Source organism: Ammospiza caudacuta, chromosome 4, assembly GCF_027887145.1.
Source record: "Ammospiza caudacuta isolate bAmmCau1 chromosome 4, bAmmCau1.pri, whole genome shotgun sequence".
NCBI lineage: Eukaryota > Metazoa > Chordata > Aves > Passeriformes > Passerellidae > Ammospiza > Ammospiza caudacuta.
The window spans coordinates 28,417,095-28,427,416 of NC_080596.1; the positions used below are offsets into that span (position 1 = coordinate 28,417,095).

General features: G+C 40.6%; 1 protein-coding gene across 1 annotated transcript in view; it reads right to left on the reverse strand.

Annotated features, from left to right (window-relative positions):
* Positions 1-2,753, reverse strand: part of PDE5A (phosphodiesterase 5A) — a 104,781-nt gene extending 102,028 nt beyond the window's left edge. The window contains exons 1-2 of the mRNA XM_058803080.1: positions 2,662-2,753; positions 461-550 (exon numbers count right to left, since the gene is read on the reverse strand). The gene's annotated coding sequence lies outside the window, so the exon portion shown is untranslated. The remainder of the gene's footprint in view (positions 1-460; positions 551-2,661) is intronic.
* Positions 2,754-10,322: the final 7,569 nt, after the last annotated feature.

The window sequence follows — 10,322 nt, forward strand, 5'->3', positions numbered from 1 at the left end:
ACTGTGATCTGTGGAGCCGAAAGTTTTTAATTGCTGATGGGGTAACTACTGCAAGCAAAAGAAAGTCACAGAGATGTTTTACATGCATCCAGTGAAACAAATGCTGAGGTAATCTGTGCTGATTAATACTGGAAAAGGTTCTTGCTGTGGTTGAAACAATTTACTGTTAAATGAGCAGAGGTTACTTGCCTGAGTTTGGAATAAGAACATAGAGAAGGCTTGTTCAAAGTGTTTGTAATAGTGATCAGTGCTTTATACAGACCCTAATCAAGATCCAAATAATGTAATCATACAATAGACTAGAAAGGTAGATTTTTCCTGTGGAGTGGGTACTCACTGCAGTGCAGTAAATGCAAGTTAAACTGCACCATGTCTGTTTCTACCTTTGCATCCCTTATGCATACATCAGGAATTAAGCACCAAAGCCCAGAACTGTAGCACTGTTGAGAACATGACTGACCTGTCAGTCTAGCACACAAGTGCCTGTCACCAGGTTCAGAATGTTTCTTCCCAGTTGGGTCTGGCTGGGTTCCCTTCTTCTTTCTTCACACTGTGGGGAATGTACAACAGCAATTTAAAATCAAGAGCAAGGGCTAAAAGATAACTTTTGTGGCTGATAATTGTCAGACTGCCCATATTTGTTTTCCATAGTTTCACAGGAATGGCTTCCTAAGGATTAGGGAAGGCTGCCTCACTAGTTTACTTTTTTTTTTCTTCTAGAATTTCATGAACCTACAGGATAGATGTCATGAGTGAAAGCCAAGTTGCTGTTAGCTATATGCTAAGGTAAGCTGTTAAACACCCAATGTTATTACCTTTTGTGTTTATTTGGAGTTGTAAAGAAGCACTGATGTGCATTATACCCTGAGCAACTTGCAAGTGAGTACGGAACAATGGCCGGTCCTTAATTTCTACACCAGTGGTTTCAGACTGGACCTAGAGACCAAATCAGATAATTAAAATCTAGGTAATCTTATAAAGATGTGCAATTCTTCCTCTTCAAAACCCTTGTGTTTTTCATGCAACAAATTTGGCCAATATGCCACCATTGCTTCCTGCAAAGCAGAACTGAGAGATCTGTGAAGAAAGCTGTTAAGTGCTCCCTTAGGATTTAGGCCCTGATGATCAGCACAGCAGAAGCAGGCAGATGTTAACACACCTCAGTTGGCAGGAAAATTCAATTTTTAAAAGACTGTGTGTTCCAAAGTAACTGTGGCAGATGTACAGTGAAGCCCACAGAGCTGTGGGAGCTCATCACTAATGCTGAGGGTCTTGGATCTTCCTGACAGATAACAGCTTGCTGTAGCAGCCGTCTCCAGAGGGTTGCTGATATTTGGAAGCAGCACATTTCAGTACCTGTTTTCTTGACAACACTTGGGATTAATTTAGTAGTCTACTGTTGTCTAAAGATCCCTGTGGACAAGGATCTATCTTGAAGGAAATGGCTTCTGAGACCCAAATTGAGTGATGAAGAATTGTGGTTGCCAAACTTGTTTACATAGATGGGCTTTTTAGCTGAGGCTTTCACTGTGAGGTTTGACACTAAAAAAGTAATTCCTGGATTGGAGCACTGGGAAACAGTATAAAGGAATAAAAATGGATGTACAGAACTAGAAAACAACTCTTAACTATATCCATCATTTAAAATAGAAAAAAAATCATTAAGTGAATTGCATTTTTGCATGTCTGGCTAAGGAGCAAGGCATTTCTTGCTGGATTTGTGAATGTGTTCAGTACTATGCAAACAAAAGAAATGCTCTTTTCCTTTAATACTTCTATAAACCTATGTTCTGCCACTTTAATCTACAATAATGCAGCATTTTATTACCTGATTTGTTGTGACTATTAAACCTATGAGCTTAGATAATTTTGTTAAAATACAATTAAAATGTAACAACTTGCCTAGTTATCCTCCTAGTCAAATTTGTCCTCATTTGAAAGGGCTCTTTTCTAATTTTGACTTATTAAATTCCATGAGAAAGATCAAAGGTGCCCTCCTGTTCCTTATTACAGAGTATCAATGGGTCAGATATTTCAAGGTTTGATAAAATATCTCAGTGAATTCAGTTGCATGCACTAATTATTATGTTATTAGGCCATTTTACACTAAGAGTTAAACTCCCAATCCTTTTGTAAACAGCATCAATACATGCTAAACAAGTACCTCTTTCCTGAGGAACATGGTTCTGTTCTTGTTTCACATTTGAAAATGTACCATGTCCTTTTCAGTTGCTGAGCTGTGTGATTTACGAACTGCTCTTGATGGATTCTATTGGCATCCCATCAGGACTGCATTCTAGCCTCCCTCCTTAAAATACAGGCAGTTCTAAGAAAGCAGCACTATTCTTGTGAAAACAGCATTTATATATTTCTCTTGCATGTTTATCCTCAGCATCATCTTACTGGGAACATGCTTAACCTGCCAAAAGCTCTTCTGAACTCTGACTGCGAACCATTCCAAAGTCCAAATTTCTCATGCAAATGCCATATGACCTCAGGTAGGTAGAGAACTCCAGGTTCTCTGAGCACGTTTTCTGCAACCAACTTTACAGTTTTCTGAGCCTTTTGGCTGCTGCATATTCAAAGCACTGTTTACTCATTGCCCTTGTCATCTAGTCAGACTGCATAGCTTTGATCCAGGCAGTTTGCTTTCAGTCTTACCTCAGGATTCACAACCTCATTGTGCTGAGAAGTCTGACCCAGGTGCCTTATCCTGAAAACCTGAGGCTTTTTATTTGTTTGATTAATTCCCATGGCTTGCAAGCGATCCAGTTTTTGTTCAGCCGCTGTTCTGAAGGCTGGTGCATGGCTCTGCACAGCTTGGGCTTTCCTTAATCAACATATGGACTATAATATATTGGTTGTTTTGAGTCTGATGTCATGGGAAAAGTGTTGCTTCAGTCAGTATGGAAACTTGCCCAGATACCTTCGCGTTGTTTCTTCCTTGACCGTAGTATCTGCTTGAAATTTTTCGCTTGCCTTCTAATGGTTATTCCTGCTCATCCACAGGCTGTTTCCAGTCCAAATATAGTGCTACTTGATTGAAAAAACCCAAGAAGCAGTTCTCTTTTTGGCACATGTTTAACAATCCCGGCTAAATCCCTTCTGAAATGCCATAGTCCGGTTTGTCATAGAAGGTCACAGGCTTGCTGGGGCTGTCCCTCCGGACATTTCAGCGACTCCTGTGTCTGCACAGCTACAGAAACTCGGCTGAAATCTGGAATGTTTTTCAAACCCTTTCTTCCCCTCCCTCTGAAGTGGCTGTGAGGAAGCAGTGACCGAGGGTATCCTTGTGAAACTCCTGTTGACCCTCAATATGGAATGTGCAGCCAGTTCAGGGCTGTGTCGGGGTCCTGTGTTTGGGGTTTGTTTTTTGTACCGAGGGAGCCTCTCAGATGGTGTTTGGGAATGACTTTAAAAGAACAGCTAAAGTAATTTTATTTGCTTGTCTGCATAACTAAAGGATATTAGTCAGGGCAAACTAATGTAACTCCAGTGATATTAATAGAGCTGAGTTAGAACAACTGGAGAATAAGCCCTTAAATTCTAGGGAAATTATTATTGTGCAGGCTGACTTTCAAAGGCTCTAATGCTGTCTAATAATGTTAGGAGTCTCTAATACCCAACTAATTCCTAATTCGCTTTTCCTTCACTGTTATGCTTTTTTGTTTTTGTCAGAGTTTTGCTGTAAGAAAACAAAAACTCTGTTCAAGACGAACCTGCCCTGAGCTGTGCCTACTGATTGTGTAGTACCTGCCCAGGACAAGAGGCTCAGCAGGCTCAGGGCTTGCACACTCCTGTTGAAACACTCAGAAAATCAAAACGTGGTTCACCTTTGTAAATACCAACTGGGATTTTTCTGTAACTTCTAACATGGCTGATTAGGAATGGATTTTCCTGGGGACAAAGAAACCATTCTCACTCGGGGGTTGTCTCACTGCCAGGTTTAAAGCTCCTCTTATAAATCACCATGGCTTTTCAGAAAACAGATGAAAAATATGAATGGTGGTGAAACCACCCCACACTAAGTTTGTTCCAAAAGTGACTGAACTATTTTCTACCAAACTTAATTTAAAAAAAAAAATTAACAAGTCAAAAAAGAAGAAATTCCAACCTGGATATTGAAGTTTGGGTTTATAACTTTTCACACATTATGGAGCTAGGGCTTTCTCCATGCTATCTGATTAACCACTCCAATTTTTGTCTGCATTAGAAACTATATACAATAATGTAAGGAACAACAAGTATGGAGATCTTTGGTTGGTTTTATCTGGATTTGGAGGATCATCTGAATACTGTCAAAACAGTGAAAAGGGTCCAAGATCCCAGCTTTTCTCAGGCAGTACTCATCAGAGAGGGCAAATGTGGAACTCCACCAAAATAAAGAAATGCTTAAATTATTAAAACAATGCATATTCTATTATCTCTATTATCTAAGGCATAGATAATAGAACTTTGGCACTTTGGATTTGTGCTGTGTGGGGAAGCAGATTGGAAAACAAATAGAGAGACCTTGTAGAGGTCAGTCTGTCCTGGAAACCCTTAAACTGCAATGCAGAAAGTGGCAAAATGAGTCCATCTGCAAACAGGCTGGAAATAAACAACTACTTGAATGCAATTTACCTTTTATCCAGGAGCTAGGACAGTGCTTTTTGTTACCTTGTCTAACCTACTGCATTTCCAGGCTATCTATCAACACAGTTTCAGCTCTCCCCTTGCATAATATGATGAGAGAGATTCCAGGAGCCAGGCAGAGAATGTACTGACCACTGTGACAACTTTGCAACATTAAATGGCTTTGGCCCCTGGAAAGACCTCTTGGCAGTGACAAATGTGCACGTATTCTGATACTTGATGTCCTGAGATTTCTTCTTAGTTACTGTTCTCTATGAAAACAATGTTTTTAAAATAGTGGAGGTGATATCCAGGATATTTTTGCTATTTATAATTCTCATTGTTGCAGCTCTCTGGGGATGATTAGGTTGGATGACTTCAGTGGTGTGATAGCTATTGATATAAATCACTCTCCAGAAGATTTCCTTGTGACTTCAGAACAAATTAACCAGCAAGAAAAACATTTCTAAAGGAGTTTAGTTACCTAGCCATTTTATGAAAACCACACTAGGCACTGCTCTGCATGCAGAAGAGATAAAATCCTTTAAAAGCTAATCTTTGAGTGCTTAGGATTTTCATTTAAAAAATCAATTAGCAAACACCTAGGGCCCATTTTCAGGAGTCTTGGACTCCTCGATCTCTCAAGTATTTCTGACTATTGTGTTTTCTGAGAAATTTAGAGAAAAGGAAGAAATGCTCACCTAGATGAACGCAAAAATAAGCTGTACTCATCAGTGATCAGACACAGGGTACGGTTCAATGAGTTGCTAGGGAAATCTGGCTCAGGGACAGGTAATTATCCAAAACTCTCTGCTTGAAGCATACCTAAAGGTTTGCTGTTGGAAAAGGTCTTTCCTTTGAGATTTCCACTGTTTCCTGGTTTCAGGCAAGAAAGGAATAGTGGAATAAGTGCTTCTCACTCTATTTTTGTACTTCTGATCCCTGAAGAAGAGAGGTAGACACATGGTGTGTGCTGAAAAAAAATTAACAAAGTTCTAGCTGCTCTTTCATATGAGTCTGTTTCTTTCCATGTTTTGCTTGCAATTTTATATCATGTTTTTGTGGACTAGTGATAACAAAGAACCAAATATTTCAGGTCTAAATAGTGAAAGGTGAACCTGCTTACCATTCTTTCCCTTTCTGAGTTCATGCACCCAAAGCTCCAACTTTGTGTGCCAGTGCATGTGTGTGTGTACAAATACAATTGGATAACCTCCTTTGCTTACCTGTGAAAAATGGAATTCTTGGACCTATTTGGTCATTGATTGAGAGATCTTGAATGAAGAATCTGCCCCTGCAATTTGATTATTTAATCAGAAGAGACTTCCTTAAGTTAGCAAGAGAAAATGCTGAAATCTGTGAGGAGCTCTCAGTTGTTACAGTTTTCAGTTATTTAATTTACAACAGAAACTGCTTCCTGTCCATAACAGGTCTACAGAGGGAATCCTATAAAGATCTGCTTGATCTATTGAAAAGACAAATTCTATATGGACGCAAAGCACTCAAAGTTTTCTTTGAGGTAATTGCAGCTCTTTCCTTTAGCAGGATGAAGCTATTTTATGCCAATGAAATATGCTGTTTTATGTCAATTTATGCCAATGAAATGCTCACCATGCCATGGCTTGTCATTTGTTCCATGGAATCACAAGTGTTCCTCAGCTCAGCAGTGCTCCATGCACCGAGAAACTTCCCTCTCTGAGTGACAGCCCTGTTTTTCTTGGAGAATATTTGAGAAGTGTTACAGAGCCATCTAAAATTGGAAACCTCCAGAGAAATAGCAAATCCCTTGGTCAAGGAAATATGAATATATTTGAAATTTAGGAAAACCTCAGAGACTTGCTGAAGTCACCTAATCAGTCAGCAGGGCTTCGGAGTGGGAACAAGGCTGGCACCATGCACTCCCTGGAGCCAAGGGACTACAGTCCTTCCCTGGCATGGTAAAATATATGTGTTGCTTAAGGTAAATGAACTGCAGTGAACCTTTATGGGAAAAAGAAAATAAAAAATGTTTTTAACTCACTTGCATAATGAAAATGTAGAGGATTAACATGTTTGTACAGTGAAATTAGTGCATTGTTGTGCTGAATTGCTCCACAGCCACATTGCTGTGGATGGTGGTGAGCAGTAACAAATGCTCTGGAAAGTGTAGGAAATCCAATTGTAGGATCACATGCAACAATCTACCCATAGGGAATGTTTCCCTTAATTAGAGACGTTATAATTTGGAATTATAGACTTGCATCTTTTCAAGGCACTTTTCTTATTTCCAGTTTAATCTAGATGACATTGTTAGCCTTGATATAAACTCTGGGAGATGCAATCATATCTGGGGGAAAGATGAAAGCTTCACTTTGTGAGACATTATACATGCTAAAAGATAATCCTTGGGCAAACTGATTATAATACAAGCAGCTCACAAAAGTAAAAGATATCCTGTGTGATATTCCAAAAGGAGCAATCTGATCAAATCTACTTTGCATCTACGGCAAACTGAAAAGCTACTTTAGTTCTGGCCTAGTTTTCTAACCAGAAGTTCCTCTCTGATGTTTCTTTGGACCCAGATAAAGAGGCACATGCCTAAAAAAAGAGTTTATCAGTGTTAATTTTCAGTTCTACCCGTTCCAGCAGTAAATGTGTAACTGCAGTGTTGTTCTGTTCTCTGTTCTTCAGTCTTCACTTCAGTCTGCAGACTCTGGGTGAGTTGGAGCATTCACTGTCCATATAAAACATGGGGCTGAGGCTATTTCAGAGTTTGGTTGGTGTAATGAGCTCGGAAGCTCAGCATTTCCACCCCTCTATAACATGTATTAATATGGGGATCTTTACCAAGGGAGAAGGTTCTTGTGGGAATATACAATAAACAAGCATGATTCTCCTTTCTCTTTTGTCACAAAATCCTGTACTTACTCTACCCACAGCTATTTTGACTGTTTCTTAAAATATCTTCTCAGTGAAGTCACTGATTAATGCAAATCATTATTATAAATGGGGTTTTGTTCAATGAGTTTTTACTTAGATTTCCATGAGATAAGTAAGCTCTTAAGCAGATCCTCTGCCAGGACTTGTTACACAAAATCACTTTTGCCCATCAAACCAAGTATTGGATGAGGGGATAGTACACTTATTATTCACCTGAGGCCATTAGGTGCTGCTGTGAGCTAAATCTCTCCAGCAGACCCATAAAACCACGAGGAGAGACTTGGCCAGTGGATTATGTTCCCAGTCAAATATCATACTTTGGCATATTTGACTAGGATTGGAAGTAAAAGTGGCATTATTCAAGAGAGATGCTGTCTGAAAATACCAAGGAGAAATTTTGTTGCTCCCTCTGGTATTTTTTGAGCAAGCTGATGAGCTGATGCACTCCCAAGTCGGTTCTTTGCTGCAGAGAACTGGCCCTGAGGAAGCTGCCACCTGGCAGAGTGGGGTGTTCCTGCCTCCTTTCCCCGTGCTGCTGCTGCTCCCTGGTGTGTGGGAGAGGTCATGGTAGAAATCCTGAATTCATGAGCCACCTTAGATTCCATTTTGCTCATGTTTGCTCTAGTGGACTGTGATACTGACAGGGAAAAGTAATATTAATTTGCTCTCATCTCTATCCTTGGAACAGAGGGAATTTTTTGGTCCTCTGTCTGAAATTTCATACATTCTTAGAGATTTTCTTCTTTGAAACTATCTCAGTTACTAAAAAAAAAAATCCTACTTTTTGAAGACGAAACAGAAGTTAACCAGTCTCTGCTGCCCCTCTTGATCTGGATTTACTGCTTCCAAAAGATAAACTCTTCTATTTACTCCTATTCCCTGCAGCAGGAGAGCAATGGATTTGCTCAAATCAACTTAATTTTCAACACTAAAAGCTAATCAAAATAAATATAGTAGAAGAAAGAATTAAGAAAAAACACTTTCTGCTCTAGCTCCAACAAAATTTCTCTCACTTCCATGTCTTGCCTTGTGACACAGGTTTTGATAAGAGATAACTGTCAAATAAAATAAAATAAAATAATAATTTAAAAAGAATCAGTAAATAATTCAACCTCTAGGAAAAACAGAAAGCTTTGAATAAAAGATGTTTGAATGGCAAATAGCCACCTTTGCTGATGCATTGGGGTGCTGCCATGCTTGAATTGCAGATGGTCCCTGCTGCCTGCTTGAAAGCCAATGGAGTTCCAGCTTTAGCCACCCCCAGCTGGAGAGCAGGATAGGGCAGGTCTTTGCAGGGCTCTGTCCTCTGCACTGCCTTGGCCATGGGCTGGGAGAAGCAGGGTCGCCCTGAGGGAACACAAAAGGCACCGTGTCAGGCACTGGCACCTGCAGACAAATCCCAGCAGGCTGGTGCTGGAAGGCTGCTCTTGGAGGGGCTGGGAAGGCTGCTGCAAAAATTATCCCTGTACCAGAGTGTTCTCTAGCTATGAAAGAGCAATCTCTCTGAAGGGTAAACTGTCTTTTGCCACATGTGCCCTGAAATAAATAGGGCAGGAGATCTTTCTCCTTTTTAATGCCTTTATTAAAAACCAGCTCAGGTGGGAAGAACTGACTGGTTGTGCTCACACTGCCGCTGCTTCCAGCAGTGGCACAGAGGAGGAGGAAAAGTGCAGCTGTGTCTGCTGCTCTGTGGGCAGCGCTGGGGGCTCCATCCTCACAAGAGCACCAGGAGATTCCCAGTTGTTTGGTTCAACATTCAAGGTCCTCTGTCCAGCCAACATCTTTTTAGGTTAGGGTGAGGGGTAAAAAGGGTCTTAGCGGACACTGGATTCTATTCCTCACATCTAGACATCACTTCCATCCTTCAATTCCATGTTGGCTCGTTGTTTTTAGGGGTTTTTGCTAGGTTTGGTGAGGTATTTCTTAATTTGCATGCCAACCCCAATGTCCCCCCTCTTCACCGTTCCAGGTGCCATCCTCCAGGAAGCAGCAGGGTGTTACTGGATAAAAAAGGAGAATTCCCAACCATCAACAACAGGTAGTTAACGAAAAACTATTAATGACAGGTGATTACAACAACAAACAGTTGGAACTCCACTCTGGCAGCAACTGGCCCAACCTGTGAACTCTGTAACCTTTTAAAAAAATGGGCAGCTTTTCTACTCATAACATGCCCCTCTAGAAGGCATTAGTCCCATCACTTCAAATGATGGTGAACAACAGATGTACTGATGCATCCTCTCCTTGCATCCAGTAAGCAGTTTTATTGTAAATTAGCACGCATAATAATTGATGACAAAGTCCCTTGTAGTGTCTTTTCTATGAGCCCTTTGTGCTGTGGGGTGTGAGTTTGGCTTTCAGGCTTCTTGAGGAGACCTTATTAAAGATATCACTGTGATATCACAAACAAGGGAACAACTTGTATGCTTTGATATTTATATTGGCTCCTGACACACCTCAGCTAACAAGGTTTCTCTGCATCAGTTTACATCATAAATTGTCACGTAATTTAGCCCCCAAAGAAAATGTGCAAAGGAACAGCTGTAATCTCTGGGGCTTTGTGACAGAATAAAACAGCAATAGAGCCACAGTAGAGGCTTTGTACCACTCTGTGGGGATGGATGAAGAGATGAGGGTAGGAGGGAGTCACTGAAGTTTCCACAGAGCATATAAAAACCTCATCACTCTGTGGAGAAATGCAGGCTCTGGGCATTTCTGCTGGTACCTCTCCACACTGCTGGGATCAAAAGGGGTGGGGATTAGTGGCCTGCTGTCCAGTTGCCTTTGAG